We start from the raw sequence: 16,467 nt of genomic DNA, 5'->3' as shown, positions 1-16,467 counted from the left end.
ATTAAGCCCATAGAAGTCTCTGAAAGATATTACTTATTTCTGCTTATTAGTGATAATAGCCCAGTAAATTTGCTATTGAATGTATCAAAGGCATTCAAAGAGACTTTGAAACATCAAAAAGATTGCAATTCTGATTTTACGGTTTTATTCCAGGCCCGACCTCCTGGCTACATTCCTTGATTGTGGTGTTTAACAGTGAGCGGTGATCAGAAACACGTCCTGCTCCCGCGCCCCCGAGCCCCGGCCGGCCGCACCGGGCGGGGACAAGCGGGACACGCGTGGGGCTCCCGCGGCCCCGGCTCCGTGGTCGGCCCCGGCTGCGGGTTTCGGGGCGGAGACCCCGTCCCGCACTGCCCGCGGGCAGAGCGCAGGCAGGAGGGTCCCCCCGGCTGCAGCGGGCTCCCCTGCTTCCCCTAAAAAAAAAACAATTTACCATCATTAAAAATGCTTAAAAATTACAATACTGAGCTCAGCGCAGCGCAGCCCGCGGGGAGGCTGCAGGGAGGGTCCCCGGCACCGCGGGGGGAGCGGGCTGAGCTCCCCGCGCTGCCCCGCGCCCCGAGCGCGGCAGCCGCCGCCACCGCCGGAGCTTTTGATGTGTCTGTAATTCACCCCCTTTATTTCCCTTCGGTCCTTAATTTTGCCTCCCCGTCTCTCTCCTCTCCCTTCACACGCCTCTGTTCCAGTTGGGGTGTTTTATACCAACATCAAAGGGACAACCCAGCCTTTATTATGATTTTTTTCCCCTTCTCTTTTTATTAGGGCAAAATACTTCATTATTACTGAACGCGCCGCGTTTGGAAAGCTAAACAAGAAATAACGTGCAGGGTCTGTGCAGGTCCACACCGCAACAAGCCAACATGTGTAACGCCTAAAAGCCCAGAAATTAAATACAGGTTGATCCCAATTTAAAAAGGAGGGCGAGAGAGAGCGAGCCGGCTCTTTGAGTGTGTGAGAGAAAGAGGGGAAGAGATGAGTAGCTGGTAATTATTGAAATACAAGGATGAGATTAATTCAAAGGAAACAAACTATGAAAACAATTGGAGCCGAGTGAAAAGCAAAACCCAGATTAGAATTTGCTTGTGGTTTGTTGTCTGTCTGCTTTCTTTCCTCCTCCCCACCCATTGTCACAGTGCAAGGCAATGGGATTTGCACACTTGAGGTGTAATAGCATTACTGCATTAATTAAAATTTTCATTTCACGTCCAGATTGTTTACTTATCTGCTGGAAACATATGTCGGGAGAAGTTGAGATTCTGGATTCTGCTCCGCTGCCCAAGGTGCAGCGCAGTACAGGGGGGGAGAGGATGACTTCAGATTTTTTTTTTCATTGCATCCTCCAGCCTTATCTCTCCGCTGTAAATTATAAGGAGACTCCATTGAACTGAATATGAAGATTGTATTTGCGAGCGGCGCGTCCTAGAGCGGCCTCGGTCCCACTTTGAAATGAAACAAGCCGCTTGCGGGCCCTGAGCCCACATCCCACCCCCTGCCCGTGCCGCCGCAGCCCCCCGGGGCCAGGGGGTGGCTGGATGGGACCCCCCGACCCCCGCCGGGTCCCGCGGGCAGGGAGGCAGAGCCGCGCCGCGATGCTCCCCGCTCCTCCCGGGATGTCCCCCCGTTCCTCCCCGCTCCCGCCCGGCAGGCACAGCTCAGAACCAGGACGCTCCCCGCGCCTCCCAAAAGCTGTGCTTTCCTAAGATGCCGCCCCCCTAAAAACCAACAATCCACCCAGGAGGGGGGCTGAGCAGCCCGGCCCCTGCCGGGACCGCGGGCCGGGGCCGCACCGTCAGGGCGCTACGGCGGAGCCGGGGCTCTGGCCGGGGCAGCGCGGCGAGGGATGCTCGGGCGGCGAGCAGCCGGGTGCTGCTGGTGGGAGCCCTCTGCTTATCTGCTCCCCCCCCCCCCGCCCCCATTTTTTCCCTTCCTTTTTTGGGGCTGTTCCCCCCCCCCCCCCTTTTTTTTTTTTTTAAGAGACCCCTGAGAAGGCAGCGAGGTGCCGTCCTCTCCGCCGGGTCTATCTGTAATTGAATCTAGGTCAGTTATTCTAAAGCATGGGAGAGGCTGATTCCCTCTTTCCGACATCAGCCCGGAATTTGGGGGGGAGGAGAGGGGGGTCTTGCAATTTCATTTAAAATGTAATGGTGGATGAACCGATAAGCAAATAGGGGGAAAAAAAGGCTCTGCTTAAAAGAAAAAAAAAATGGCATGCTTTTAATATGCTTCCAGATGGGGGGAAAATGATTTACATGGGAGTTTATTTCCTCTTTGCTGATATGAAAGAATTACAGATACAAAACCCACTGATCTATAGAATAAAAAAAAGAAAAGAAATGTTATTTTCCTGTAAAGGTATCAGTTCATTTATATTCATTTAACCATCCATCCATCAATTCACTTTCTCACTCCCTGCACATTCTCTCTGCCTCTAGTAAACCTACCCCCCCAATATACTTTTCTAGAATATACAATGAAGTTTCCTATAAAAAAAGAAATAATATGAGATTCTGTTGAAGTAAGTAAAGCGAAGTTTTCCTTCTCCTCCCACCTCCCCCCGACTCCTATTTTATGTTACAGACTTTTAGTAAATTAGCAATATGAAAAAGAAAATGTTTTAGTTTGGAAAAAAATGTCTGCGTATATCTATAAATAATTTATGCAATATAGATGTTATATATGCGTCTACATGTGTATATATAATATATATAGCAGAGTTTGTGTGCTCAACATGTATGTATTGTGTCTCTATGCTTATGTTATACAAACAGTTCATTCTCTCCCTATGTGCGTGCCTATAAAATAAAATATACGCATATTGTACAGATATTTACAGCATTCATATATCGTAAGTGCATGGACATAGATTTAAACATACATCCAGCCTGCGTATGCTGTATATATGAACAATATATATGATGCCCACACACACGCACATGCAAAGGCAAGATCTCTCTGAATTGGAGCAGAATGTTTGTATTTAAACTTAAAATATTTTCTTAAATTCTTAACACATGTCCTTTATGAGCGTGGAGGCACATACGGCTGTCTATGGGACGTGCTCATACTGGGGTGTGCACGCTGGTTGCACCCCTCCGGGCACACACAGAGAGAGCAGGCTACTGAAGGGCATGAATCAGCCCAGTGGCCTCACACCTCCCAGATCTAAGGACGGTGTCCGCTTTTTGGCATTTTATGGGGTTTTTCGCATTTAGGATGGTACTTGAGCCTGGGATGCTATTTTCTTTACAGGAGCAGTGAGAAGAGAGCCAACCTCTCTCACTCTTGGTAACACCTTCCAGTATTAGGACAATCCCACCCTCAGTGAGCTCTTCCCGGTGGCTGCCGCTCGCTGGGCGTTAGGTGAGGCCGTACCCGGCCGGGGGTGACTTCTGTCCTCCTGTGCTCTCGGAGTGACAGCCCTTACTCGCAGGAATAGTTACAAGGAGGATGAGACCTCATGCCCAGGGACAGAGGCTGCTAAACCATCCGTCATTTCCCGGAGACCTTTGCAGAGGCTGGAAGTGGAGGGATGCGGAATAACTTCTTTTTCTGATCTAAGTGTAGTAGCAAAAGCTCTGTAAGAAGTTGCCTTTTGATTGTTAAAAACAGGTAAATAGAGAGGCGGCTAGATATGGAAATACCTATATATATATACAGATAAAAATATATATCTTTATCTTCAGCTAGATATGGATATAGATCTGCATATAATTTTTCTTACGGCTGCCTGTTAGAAGAGCCTCAGCTGGAGCTCGGGGGGGGTCTTCGCCAGTCTTTTTTTTAAAAAAACATGTATAAATAAAGCAACCAGCCAATCACCCCAAGATCAAACAATCTGGTGACAATGTAGATACCAGCTACCTCGTGGATGCCTGCCCTGCACAGATCCCCTACACAACTGCGCACCAGATCAAAGGCTGGAGTTACCAGCCTCCATGTTGTAAGTGACACCTGCAGATGTTAGCCCTGCTTCGTGTTTCCAACTCATACCTGAATAAATGCATAATCATATCACATAGCATAATTAATAGGAGTATCACCATGAAGGACTCTTAAAGGAAAGGCTGTTGAAAGAGAGTTCCTGAAGATAATCCTTTTAAAAGGTTTCCTTAAAATGCAACCACTAGTGGGAATAAGGGAATAATACCTCTGGATAGCACAGTTTTAGATCTTGTTAATGTCTTTCCTTTAATAGCGGCTTGACTTTTGATTTGGAACTTGCACTTTTTGGAGGATCTCATTGCTGCTGTGGTTCTCAGCGGAGAAGGGCCCCAGCGGAGGCCCAGCCCGGCTCCCCTTCCCATTGACCCATCAGGGACTGACAACCTTGCTCCTGCTGGAAATCAAACGTGGTCGCATCCTTTCTGCTCTAATAACCTTTCTAACCTCACCGTGTCGGAGCAAGCGCTGGTGTCCTGCACTTTTGTCTAATGACCCATTTGAGTAATTTGCAGGGTGCTGCTTAATTTGTTTTTTCTCATCCTGGATGGCACCCTCGCTCCTGGGCCACGGCAATGGGGTTCAGCTGCTCCTGAGCTCTTTGCTTAGCGATGTCACCTGCCTCCTCCGTTGTGCTCAGAAAAGTCCTCAGTGGCATCGCCTACCAGGGTCGGTAAGTAAATCAGGGGTTTTTTTGTTGTTTGTTGTTGTTGTTTGTTTGTTTGTTTTTTACAAATGATGACTGTGTAAAATGAGGCAGAGCCACACAGCGAACTGCAGGGCCAGGGGAAAAAATGGGCAACTGCTCGATGCTCCCCTGAATGCTTTTTTCCTCAGTCTCCCATCCCACGAGTTCTTTCTGTGATTATTTTGCATCCTCACGTTTCTCAGGCTGCACGGAGGGAGGCAAAGTCCGAGCGGCTCAGACCACGCAGCAGAGCAGGCCCCTGTCAGGAAGCCCTGGGGTCCTGCCTTTCGCTGTTCGTCTAGAGCTTCAGCCCAGGATTCCTCCTGCTGGTTTTCAGCAGGAAAAGTTTAGATTTGTGAAAAATGTGATCAAACTGGCATGGAAGTAAGTGAGGGCTTTTGGAGTAAGAGTGATGGACATGTCCTCCCAACAGCAATAATTAAGAAATGCAAAACAGAAATTAAATTCAATTAAAACAGGAGGGTTTTTTTTAGTTTTTGTCTTACAACTATGAACAATCCTTTAGACTATCCCAGTCCAAGTTTCTTGGCTGGTGGCAGGTTTGGTGTTCAATCTCACTTGCACCACAAGGAATTTTTGGCCTCTGGAAAACCAGGTATCGCCATTCCCAGCAAAGCGTGGACCAGGCTGTCACGTTACGGTGGTGTGTGTCCGGGAAAGGAGGTTGAAGGCAACATAAGATGTTTTTGGAGCTGCTCTAGCTGTTGGCCTCTCTCTCAGAGGCTGGCACCGGGAGAGTTTGCCCTGAGAGGTCAGGCATGCAGTGCCACCATAGCCCGGACCCTCCCCACGAGGGACAGCTGTGAAACCTTTTGGGTCTCCCAGGAGAGCAGAGTCTGGTCGCTGATGGCTCAAACGATTCCAGCTCTTTCAGCTTTGGAATAAGTGCACGGGGTAGAAAGCACGTTGCTGCCACTTGTCACCCGTGAGGCAGCCGGCATGGTGACACTGGCACAGTAGCACTGGCACTGCTCCACCAGCATTGTGCTGGGATGGTGCAGGGATGAGGAGGCAGCAAGAGATGGTGAGGGGATCCCAGGGGGCTGCCACCTCTGAGGACACCCTAGTGTCAAAGGGGCTATGTCCTTCACTGACATTGTCGATGAGCTCCACGTCACTAGGGAGTGAGCTGGGTCTTGTACCTCCCATTAGTGATGTGCTCTGCAGCAGGGGGCTGGTGGGCCAGCACCCCCTGCCCCAGCGCTGGCCCCCCCAGGAAAGCTTCACAACCCAGACCCACTCTGGTATGAAGAAGGTTTAAAATGTACTTGCTCCCTACATTTCCAAGTTTTATTTTTCCTGTTTTATCTTTTAGCTGTAGCTGCACTACCACATCCAGGCTTTCTTTATTTTACTTTTTTTTTTTTTCCAGCAAGGTTTGAGACTTCTGATTTAGCGTATTTAATTGCTTATAATTTTTCCAAATTTCCACATAGGCATTTTTAATGTTTGCCTCCTTCCTTCTCTGTGAGCTATTAGCATGAGTCATTTTGTTTCCTGACACAGACAAGGGTTTTTCCCCCTCTCATTCTTCTCCATCCAGCCCTACTTACATGGGAACTCCCCCACCAGGCAGTGAAAGGAGAAAGGGAATTAGATCTTTATCAGAGACTTACTTTCACCCAAGATTTCCTTAGAACAGTAAGTTAAATAGAGGCCAACAAAAGCCAAACAAATGCTTTCTCTCCTACATAGAAATAAACCCCCTGCAGCCAAAAGTATTCCCTCTCCTTCTCTGGACGCAAACCAGGAGGTGGTGCGACTGCGTGTCCTTCTCTCAGATGTACCAGCGTCAGCCCCCTGCCATGGTTTGATTTCACTCGGTCTCTCTTTGGCCATAGAGTGCAAGGGAAGACAAGAACTAAATTTCTAGCAGGGAAAAAAACCAGAAAAATAAGGGAAAAAAATATATTAATCCCATCGTTGCTTCAAATCCCTGCCAACTTTTCAGGCCTTCATAACTAAGCCAAAAATAAGGCCAAAACCTCATTTTTCCTCATTTGCAGGTCACCTTGAAGTGTAGATGAGTAGCGCTTTTAATAGCGTTTCTTTCAAGAGGATTTCAGTGAGGAAAGCAGCAATGACTGAAATTCCCCGTTTCCTTACAGGCCCTCAGTTTTGTCTTGAGGATACGCAAGCGCCTGGACAACTCCCCACTATGGATTTTCTCTTCATGGTGGCAACATAGTCTGACTTGAGGTACTACGGAGGTTTGGCACGAACGTGCTCTAACATAGTTTTTTAAATCACCTCTTGGCCTCACAGCCCACACATTCATGTTCAACCAGCTGCAAGGCTGGAGGAGATGCTACACAAAAGCGGGCAACCATCTGCTTCCTGCTCAAACGCAGCCCCTCAGTGTTGCATGAGATCTCTGTGGTGGTCTTGTAAAAAGCGCCTTCCAAGTCAAGCAGACATGCATAAGAAAGCAAGAAAAAGAGGTGCAAATTTGTGTGAGCATCCCAGTGGGGTGGGAGCGTGTAAGAGGAGCAGACGTGCCCTGATGCTTTCTCCCCTGGGGGCAGGACAATGGCTGGATGCTCAGTAGCATCAAGGTGTTTCTCTCTGCTCCCCTCTCATTGTCCTGCATGGAACTGACACACCCCCCTCCCCCTGCCAGCATGGGGCCAAGCGGGGACAGGACCCCGTGGGTCACTTCCCTTGCTGGGTCATTGGGAGCAGCTGCTGCATGGAGAGAAACCATCCAGAAGGTCACACTGTGCACGTGCTTTAGCTTACTCAGAGTGTTTTTCTCAGCCTTAATTGATAACTGATGAGAAAACCTTCTGCACTACACATATGCATGCATACGTATAGACACGCACACAGGCACACATGTGTGTATATAAATAGATCTCTTTAAATTTAAATAGATTTATGCCCAAGGACAGGAAGGTGGATAAAAGGTCGTTACAAAGAAAGAAGATCTAACACATCTGTATGCTCCTTTGTGGGGATTAAATCTATAGTAGGTTGCATTCAGTGCTAATACTCCTATTAATTTCTATTTTTCATTGTTGTTTTCACATTTGTCAAGCTTCGATGAAGGGATAATGAAGTAAATGGATGTTAACTACAAATCAATCATCCCTATCTTGATAGCGTAACACAGGCTCCCATTTGCTTACCCTCTCCACCCAGAAGTGGCAACACACTTTCTGTATCAGTGTCAGCAAAACCTGCTGGATGCTGTAAGGCTGCAGAGAAGGAGAGAGAAAGGAAGGGAGACACCTTCCCTGAGAAAGTGCTAATACTTGTTGAAGCTATTGAAGTTGAACTGTAAGAAAGCGCTGAGGAAGCTGAGGGCATGCTGATTTTGCAAGGAGAGCTTGTTGGAAACGGTGTGTTTGCTATGGGCAGGTTGGACCTCTGGTTGTGCTTACCTACTGAAAGGTTAGATCTTTTGAGGGTCTATTTTTTCACCTGGAATGTGTCTTTTCTCACTGTGCAGCCAGGGACAGGTGTATTTCCAAGTGTTTGTAATGAATCGTAATGATTTTTTTTTTGCAAATCTCTTTGCTTTACTTTGGAGCTTGATGTTTGTGAGCCTGGTCTTGTGGTATCTGGTGTTTGGGAGGCTGGAGGCTCCCTTGTGCTGCTGTGAACGGGAACAGAGTCAGAGAAACCCCAGGCTCCCCGAGGCCTCTGAGAGAGACTGGAGGCAGAGTTAGAGAGCCACCAGCCCTGGGGGTGCATCGATGTGGGGACACACGCGCCTCTGCTGAAGGTTTTGGATACCCTGCAAGGGTACCTTGGGCAGCCGCTCCTGCAGATGAGTTACGTGAGCTTTGAGCACCTGCTTTTTTGAGCACCTGCTTTTTTGAGTTTGGACTTTCACCCAGGCAAACACGGGAATTTCGTCTCAGCTGTTTCACTTCTGGTGAAGCGGTGTTTGGTTTTATGCTGACAGGCCAGTGGAGTTTAACCACTTGGCCTCATTTTGTGCTGGCAATAAGAAAGAAGTGTAGATTTTGGTTTTACCATTAATTTCTCACCCTTGTAGTGACCACTTGGTGCTGTGTTCCAGCGTCAACTTAGATTTCCTTCTGTTCCCTTTCCTCGTATCGCAGGCTGCTGCAGACCTTTGCAGCCAAGTACACCCCTGCTGTGACACCCCGGGGGGTCACCAGCACCCTGTGATGGGCCATGGCAGAGCCCAGCAGCACCCACAGTGCCAGTGACCAGACCTGGTCCTCATTCCTTGGTCATCAATGTGATGCCACGCCTGACTCCACAGCTGGGTCCCAAGGTGCTTTGACAGCCACATCCCCAGATGTCTTAATTTACCTTGGCAGAGAAGGAAATACATGCTTAAACTGAGATTGTCAAGTGATAAATTCATGCAGATATATATAAGCTTTTCTCCTTCTCAAGGCACACACCAGCAGCATCCTCCAACCCGGGGCTCAGGTCTGTCCCACAAACACAGAAAACTTTCAGTGCTTTTAAAGATGGGCACTTCACGGACAAGTTAGCACTCCCCAGAGCAAATGGCCACTGTGGGTTCATCCCCAGAACGATTAGGGAATCCTGCAAGATTTGAAGGTATTGCTGCTTATTTGAGAGTTTTTGTAGACTGTTCGGGCATTTCTTAAATTGATTTGTCCCAGCCTTTGTCCCTTCCTTTTTATCATCTTCCTCTTTGCCAGTTCTTGGCACAGTCCTTCTCTCTTTTATTGATGAAGCGCTTGGTCAGTTGATCGATTGATCACCTGATTGTCCCAGAAGTTTGACATATCTTCTCCAACATTATTTTTGTCTTCCCAACCTAGATTTATCACTGGTCCTTCCTGTTTGAAATGCAACATTTTGACAATAAAGTGTTCTCTAATCCATGTCCTTCCACATCTCTCCCAGGATATCCCCTTTCCTGTGATCTCTGTGATTCCTTTGGAGCCACTGAGTGACATCTTTCTGCAGAGCTTTTGCTCTCCTGCTGTCTGGGAAAAGCAGTCAAACTTCCTCATCCACCTGCCTCATAGTCTACCCTGTGTTGGGGTCACAACCGTCAGAAAACCTCTCTCCATGGGTCCGTCCTCTGCACTTGACTCATCTGGATTAAACCCAGACTTTTCTCACTCCCTCTTCCCCTCTTCTCTTCATGTTCCCTTCTTTCTTGTGCCTTTCCCCTCCTGATGAATGCAGATAACACATTTTCTCACTGGCAAAGCTGTAACTCTCTGGGTTTTCAAAGGGATGGATTTCTTTCCTCACCCGCCATCTCTGCTACGTGCTCTCCAAGATCCAAGAAAGATCTCCATTTGTTTTGTAGGCCATGGAAAAAACGAAGCAGTGGAGAGCAACACACATATTGCAGAATTCACTTAGAGAAGTTAACTAACTAGGTGGCACAGTTAACTAACCCTGACCCATGACCACTTCTATGGCTCTTGCACAATGCTTTAAACTGAGTGTTTCTTTTGTTTTGTTTCCAGCCCAAGAATTCATTTTTTAAGAAAACTCAGAAGTGTCTCTGAAGGATATGGGCTCATGAGCATCACTACCGTGTCACAGATGTACAAGCTTGCACTTACTCATGCGGTCCCCATGGTCTCCAGCTGCTTGGATTAACGAGGGTCCAGTGTAGTCCTTGCCTTCTCCTCCTGCAGTTGCATGGAATAGAGCCTCAGAACTGCCTTTGCCTCTTCAGGCATCTTCTCCACGCCATCACGTGTGCACAGCTGCTGCTTGAAGAGCCTTGGAAAAGGGGAAGAAAGGCTCTCAACATCTTAAGCAAGCATCTGGTTTCCTTTCCTTATTGCCCCCAATGGCTGGAGGACCAGCATACTTCTTGTGTAACTTACCCTGCCTAAAGTCTCCAGAAAGTCAGCTGTTAAACCTGACGCCAGCTATTTGTTTTTCGAGAGTCAGCCCTTCCTTGCTGCTTGTCTTTCATAGGTCCATATCCCTGTGGTCTGTCAAGATATTGCCCACCCAGAGCAGCAGAGACTTGCCTCTCTTCCCGTGCTGGGGCTGGGATTTGCATGTGATGGGTGCTGCAGAGCTGTGCAGACCTGACCTTCGTTGGAATTTAAGAACCTAAATCACACTGGCTTATCTGAAAATCAAATACAGGCTCTTAAGTGTCTCAAGCAGTTTAGCTCATTTTGTGGGGAGATGTGAGATATTTCTAAATGGAATCAGGAATGAAGGAAGCAGCCGGGTACATTTTAATTCTAATTTTTCCTATATATCAAGCGTTAAATTAACAAGTCAGGGAGAGCACTACTGAAGAGCTATCTGCTGTTTAGACAGGCATATCAGGATAAAATTACTCTGCACTTGCCCGTGGTTTGTCTGGATACTCCTGGAGCTGCACCAGTAAAGAGTATAATTGTGCTGCTATTTGAGGCTTCAGATTTGGTGCTGCGAATCCTCCCCTCTGACTATGCAAGGTTTGCTTGATGACGTTCGGTAACTATTCCCTGCAGGCAATTTTTACCCATGCAGGGTGCAGAGCTCCTCAGAAGGTGTGGGAGAAAAGAGAGAAGGGCTCAGGCAAGAGACTTTTGTTGTGTAATTGTGAAGGGTGGTTGGCTCATGGGTTTGTTGGAGAGAAGTTTTCCCTGCAGTGTTTCAGTAGGGGGGTCTAACTGGCACAGGCAAGATTCTGCAGTCAAGAGGATGGTTTCTTCTTCTGAATGCGCAATGCACAGACTATTTCAATATCAACCTATAGATTTAATTTTTTCTTTTCTCTAGTGAGAATAAGAATTGCTGTCATTGCCTTCAACTTGGAGTAATTGAGTTTAAAATCAGAACGCTCTTCAAAATCTTTTATTTACTGTGTGATAAGGGCACTGAGGCTTTTGGATTTGTTAACATCAATATACGTCACCTCCGGGCTCTGCACAGGTGGGCTGTACCATGCACGTGCACGCTGAGTACTCCTGTCTCTGTGTAAATGGTTCGTATTGACTTTCACTGAAGCTCAGTTATAAAATGCTTCAGTGCACTGAATATGATTTTTTTTTCCCTCAATCCAAGTCCCAAGAGGACTCACTCCAGATATCCCCACTCAATGAAATATTGTCTCTGCAGCCAGTGAAAGCAATCTCTTGAGTATGAACCTTGAAGCAGAGGAACGGGTTATTTCTCAGCAACCTTTTGATATTGTCAAACCTTCAATCTTTCAGGGATTTATGGACTTTGCTAATACATAGGACTGACTCTGGACACTAAATGCCTCATTTTCACCAAATTTATAATTATTGCCTTTGCACATTTCATGTCATATAGCTGTGAGGATAGGATCATTGTTCCCATTTTATGGATGGGAGAGTTGCATCTCAGAGAGATGCCTGGGAAGCGTGCACGTGTCTGTTCTGTGTTGCTGGCTTCCTCTTGCAGTGCCAGTATGGCTAAAGGATGCTTGTGTATGTGTGTCCTGATGTGTTTGTTGTCCTGACTGATAAATCTGTTACTTCTCCTTGTTTTTAAGGTCTTCTGGCTCCCTCAGTGTGAGCGTTTCCAGAGATGACCCTTTCTGCCTGTAGAACAGAGGTGGGAAGAAGAGGGAGCAATCTCCCCCTTGTGCAAGTCAGTGTATTTGGCCACAGTGATGGAGTACTTTAAGGAGTATGTATTTCCAGCTGTCGTTTACTGTAGTAAAAGCTGGACACCCAACCCAACTACACATCGCTTGAGCATGAGAGCTGCTGGCATCAAACCACTGTGAGTTGGCTGTGTGGGACAAATGGCACTTGGAGTCCCCCAGGAATCCCAGGGGAATCGGGCAGTGACTACAGATGTGCACAGGGCTGGTGAGGAGACACAGAAGTTAGAGCAAGAAGGGCCCAGGTCAGGCTGCGAGCAGGCAGAGCTGAGTGGGGATGTGGGTGGATAGACCACCCTCTGCAGGAAACACAGAAAAAAGGCAAATGCTGACTGCTGTGGAGACTGACAACTCTCCACCTTGCTCCAGCTCCAGCTCAGGGTCTTGTGTTTACCAGGGCCATGCCAGCCCTTAAGCCAGGGACACTGAAGGCTGTCACTAAACTTGCAGGTAATGGCAATTAACCCCATTCTAAGTAGGCAGGACATGTCAGGACTGGTTTAAACTCCTGGCTCGCTCATTTAATGTTACCACAAAACTGTGAGTGGACGTGTGGACCCGGAGCTCATGACATCTTCCTTCTTTCTCAGTCCACCAGACCACCCTTGGACTCATTTGTTCTTTGATCACAGTTGCTTAGGACTAGCAAAATCACATAGGAAAAAATGTGAGCGTTTTCACATGGGGAACCCCCCCCAGCTTTTTCTATAACAGATTTTAATTAAAAAACTTGACTTCTGCATATTTCCACCAGTTTCAAAGAACCGCGAGGGTACCAGCACCGCCTGCTCTGTATGAAGAAGTGTTGGGACTGCCCGCTACACCGGCTCAGAGCCACTCCTGGGGTGACGGGGAGGAAGCCACGCAGACCACATCTGCCCATAACCAGCAACGTCTGCTGAATGAATTAAAAGCTGAAACTCAAACTAAAAACTAATCCACAATAAAACCCGTAAGGGTACAGTTTGCATTTGCAAGGTTGCTGTTTGAAGCCTACTTCTGATTTCTTTTCCAGCCCATGCCTCCAAAACCCATCCCAGTGGATGGTGTCCCACCAGCCCTTGTTTTCCTTCCCAGTACATTTAGACACACATACCAGAGGCTCGAAGAAGGCAGTAGCAGAAAGTTTAGATTTCATTTCCCTCTCTTCCCTAGCTATGAAGTCAATGCTTGCTAGCACACTTTACACCACACACCCATGTATTTGCCGCAGCACTGAGGAAATAGCAGCAGAAATTATAACTCCTGGTGAGGATGTTAGAGTTTCTGATGAGGGTTGCCAAAAAATTCCTTCCATGCCAGTTGCCCTCCCTGAAGCTGCCACTGCAAATGCTTGACTTAACCCTGGCGTCATCACTGATCGCCTCCATACCGACCTTTTGGACAGGCTTATGGCTGTATTTTTCATGTATTTTTGAATGTATTTTTCATGTCTTCTGTGTTTTCCCAGGTCCCTGAGGCACAAGGTGCTACTCTGGAGAGGACAGAGCTGAAGATGTTGCTGAAAGAACCACGAAAGCATGATGCAAACAGCCTCCTCTTACTGGGCTTTGGGAATGCTCGGCTCTCAGCTGGATTTGTACCTTTCAGGCAGTTTCTGGTTGAAAGGAGGCATGAGGAGTGCCCTGTGGCCCCAGGTTTGATCTCCTGGGAGCTGCTGAGGTGTTAGCTGGTCCCCCTTGCTGCTGCACATTCACCTGCTGTTTTCGGGCAAGCTGCATGGGTGCATCAGCATGAGTTTCAGTATGTCAGAGACGTATCTGTATAATACATGAAATGATGCTTTTTTTTTTTTTTTCCCCACCCCCCACCTTTGTAGGCTCCCAGAGGCTGCCAGAGCTCCCATTTGGACTCCAGAGCCCCATTGAGATCATGACAGCAATGTTTATGTGCTATTCTAATGCTGGTTTAGCAGCATAAGTGCTTTTTAATGCATAGCATTACAGCAAGCGTGTCCTATTCTCTCCCTTACAGAATGGCTGTCTGGAGGGATGTAATTCCAGCTTCTGCCTCAGCACGCCGTTATTTACAGGCACGGTTACATGCCCACATCAGGCACGGTTAGTGCCACCACTAAGCATGATGGAGTTAATTTGGCACATGCCTAATGAGAACCATCTTGCCAGAATAAGTGTTGTCATCCCCAGAGGGCTCAGGGGTCCTGTAACTGCAGCCTGCAGGTGACAGGACTTTGGAAGGGCATTCAGGGAGTGATGGGCAGCGGTGTCACCCATGGGGACCGTCACGAGGTGCCACCGTTCCCACACACAAAAATCCAGTAGGACACGTAGTGTGTCACATGGGGCAGCTAGTCTTGTGGTAGCTCCCTGGCCACTGATGGAGACCCATTTGCTGACTGCACCCACACAGGCTTCTGGCTCTGGGTTTGCAGATAAAATTTTAGGTGTTGGTCAGGGCTGGTGACGCTGCTGAGAGTCACGAAATCACCACGAAAGCAGCCTCCTGGTACTGGGCTGTTTCCTATAGACTTTGGCTGTCCCAGCACAAAACTCTGCCAGGGAAGGAAGCTCAGCCTGAAGAAACACACCTACCAAAGGTACCCTGCACCGGTATCTCAGAGGGAAACAGCTGATCTGAAGGTGCTCTCTTGAACCTTTGCATCTCCTGCTTTCAAGGGCACTGTCTTGAGGGGAACTGGAAGCATCCAAGGAAAAGCAAAAACCTGCAGTGCCTGTGATACTCTGTGTGAGGCTAGGGATTCATTCACTGCTCCAGGAAGCCTGCAGAGGGAAGATTGCATGCACTACTGTAAAAGCCATAATGTGGCCTTAAAATAAATGCAATTATTGTGCCTCTGTTATGAAGTATAGGTGAGAAAGCCCATGTTTCATGAGATGTATGAGGGCTCTGACCCACCTTCATTAGTGTTGCTATCTGTATAACATGAGTAATTGCAGTGAAGTGCCGGTCACGTGCTCGTTGTGCTGAGAAGTCTCCAGGAGAGGTTCAATTAGAAGGCAGAAGCTGACGAGCTGCAGTGTGGGGAACCTCAGGGAACCTTTTCCAGATTAGTCATAAGAGCCAGCCCTTGTACCGCGCTTGTCACCAGCACGTGTCAAAGTGCTCCATAAAGTGCTGCCCACGGCACTTCCCTTGCACAGATTAAGGTCATGGGTGAGCAAAAAGGCTTGCCCAGGGTTGCCTGGGGGGACAGAGGCAAAGCTCGGTATCTTTGGCTTCTGCATTGCACAGTTCATCCATTCACAGAGAGCTGTAGGAGTCCTGGCTGGAAAACAGCAAAGCACCCCTGGCCCTTGCAGCCCAAAAGACAGAGGCAAGTAAGGTGCAATAGTAACCGGTGCTTCAGGTGCTACCTGGTGGGATTTCAAACACCCCCATTGTCTTTGAGGAGACTGCCAGTACATCCATCAGTTCTTGTGGAAGTTGGCCACCCCTTTGCCTTCACCCAGGGGTAGCTGGCTCTGTGAAAATCTCCATCTTCCGTGCGCCTGCTGCTTCTCTCACTGCAGTGAGGGGCTGCAGCCACTTCCAGCACCGGACCTCCAACTAGGTACTGATACTCTGCTTCCCTGCTGGGTTGCAGCAACCCTCCCAGCAAAACGGATCATCTGTCCCGGTCCTCCACCCACTCACAGGTACTCAAAGCTCTACTGCTGTCTCCTGCCAGGACCAGTGTCTTCCAGGGGATTCCCTGTGGGTCCTGGCTCTCTCACGAGCTGGGAGAGATGGCTCACAGCAAACAGACCTTACCCTTTTTGCCAAGGCCATCAGTTTCTGGATTTTGGTAGTCTGAGGTTACTTTGTCCAGGTGGCCAGCAAGAATCTGCCTTCTGCATGCCAGAGCTGCAGGATATAAAACCCGAAGGTGCTAATAAGCTAAAAGAGCAGGAATTTGTGTTTTACTGTAAAGAAACCCTGGTGACTGCTTTTCTATATCTAGCTGTACTTCCATCTGCTTTCCAATGTCTGTGGCTATTCTATACCCATTGTGTTGCTGCAGAGGTTCCAGTCTGCCCTGAAGTTCAGCGCAAATGAATTTCAAAAGCTGTTTCCTTGGATGCTCTGGTGAGCTCCTGGCAAGGAGGTCAGAGAGGATACGAGAGATGCCAGATGTCACACAATCAGCAGAGAAGCAAAAGATCTCCTTGGGGTTTCTTTGGTTGTGTTCATCTGAAGTGACACTCTCTGTTCTGTGGCTGCCACTGAACCCTGACCTTGGGCATCCAGCGACCAGAAGTTGCTCCAGCACCAGAGTCAGCAAGAGCTCAGTAGGTGCTTTTGG

The 16,467-nt window shown here is 48.1% G+C and overlaps 1 protein-coding gene across 1 annotated transcript in view; it reads left to right on the top strand.

Annotated features, from left to right (window-relative positions):
• The first annotated feature begins 6 nt into the window (after positions 1-6).
• The window catches only part of CLDN18 (claudin 18), an 88,104-nt gene continuing 71,643 nt past the window's right edge, over positions 7-16,467 (top strand). Inside the window, exon 1 of the mRNA XM_080409888.1 lies at positions 7-16,467. This exon is cut by the window's right edge and continues 14,962 nt beyond it. The gene's annotated coding sequence lies outside the window, so the exon portion shown is untranslated.

This window comes from Falco punctatus, assembly GCF_963210335.1.
Source record: "Falco punctatus genome assembly, chromosome: 13".
Taxonomy (NCBI): Eukaryota; Metazoa; Chordata; class Aves; order Falconiformes; family Falconidae; genus Falco; species Falco punctatus.
Note: the sequence above shows the minus strand (reverse complement) of the source record. Positions and strands in the feature narration are given on the sequence as shown.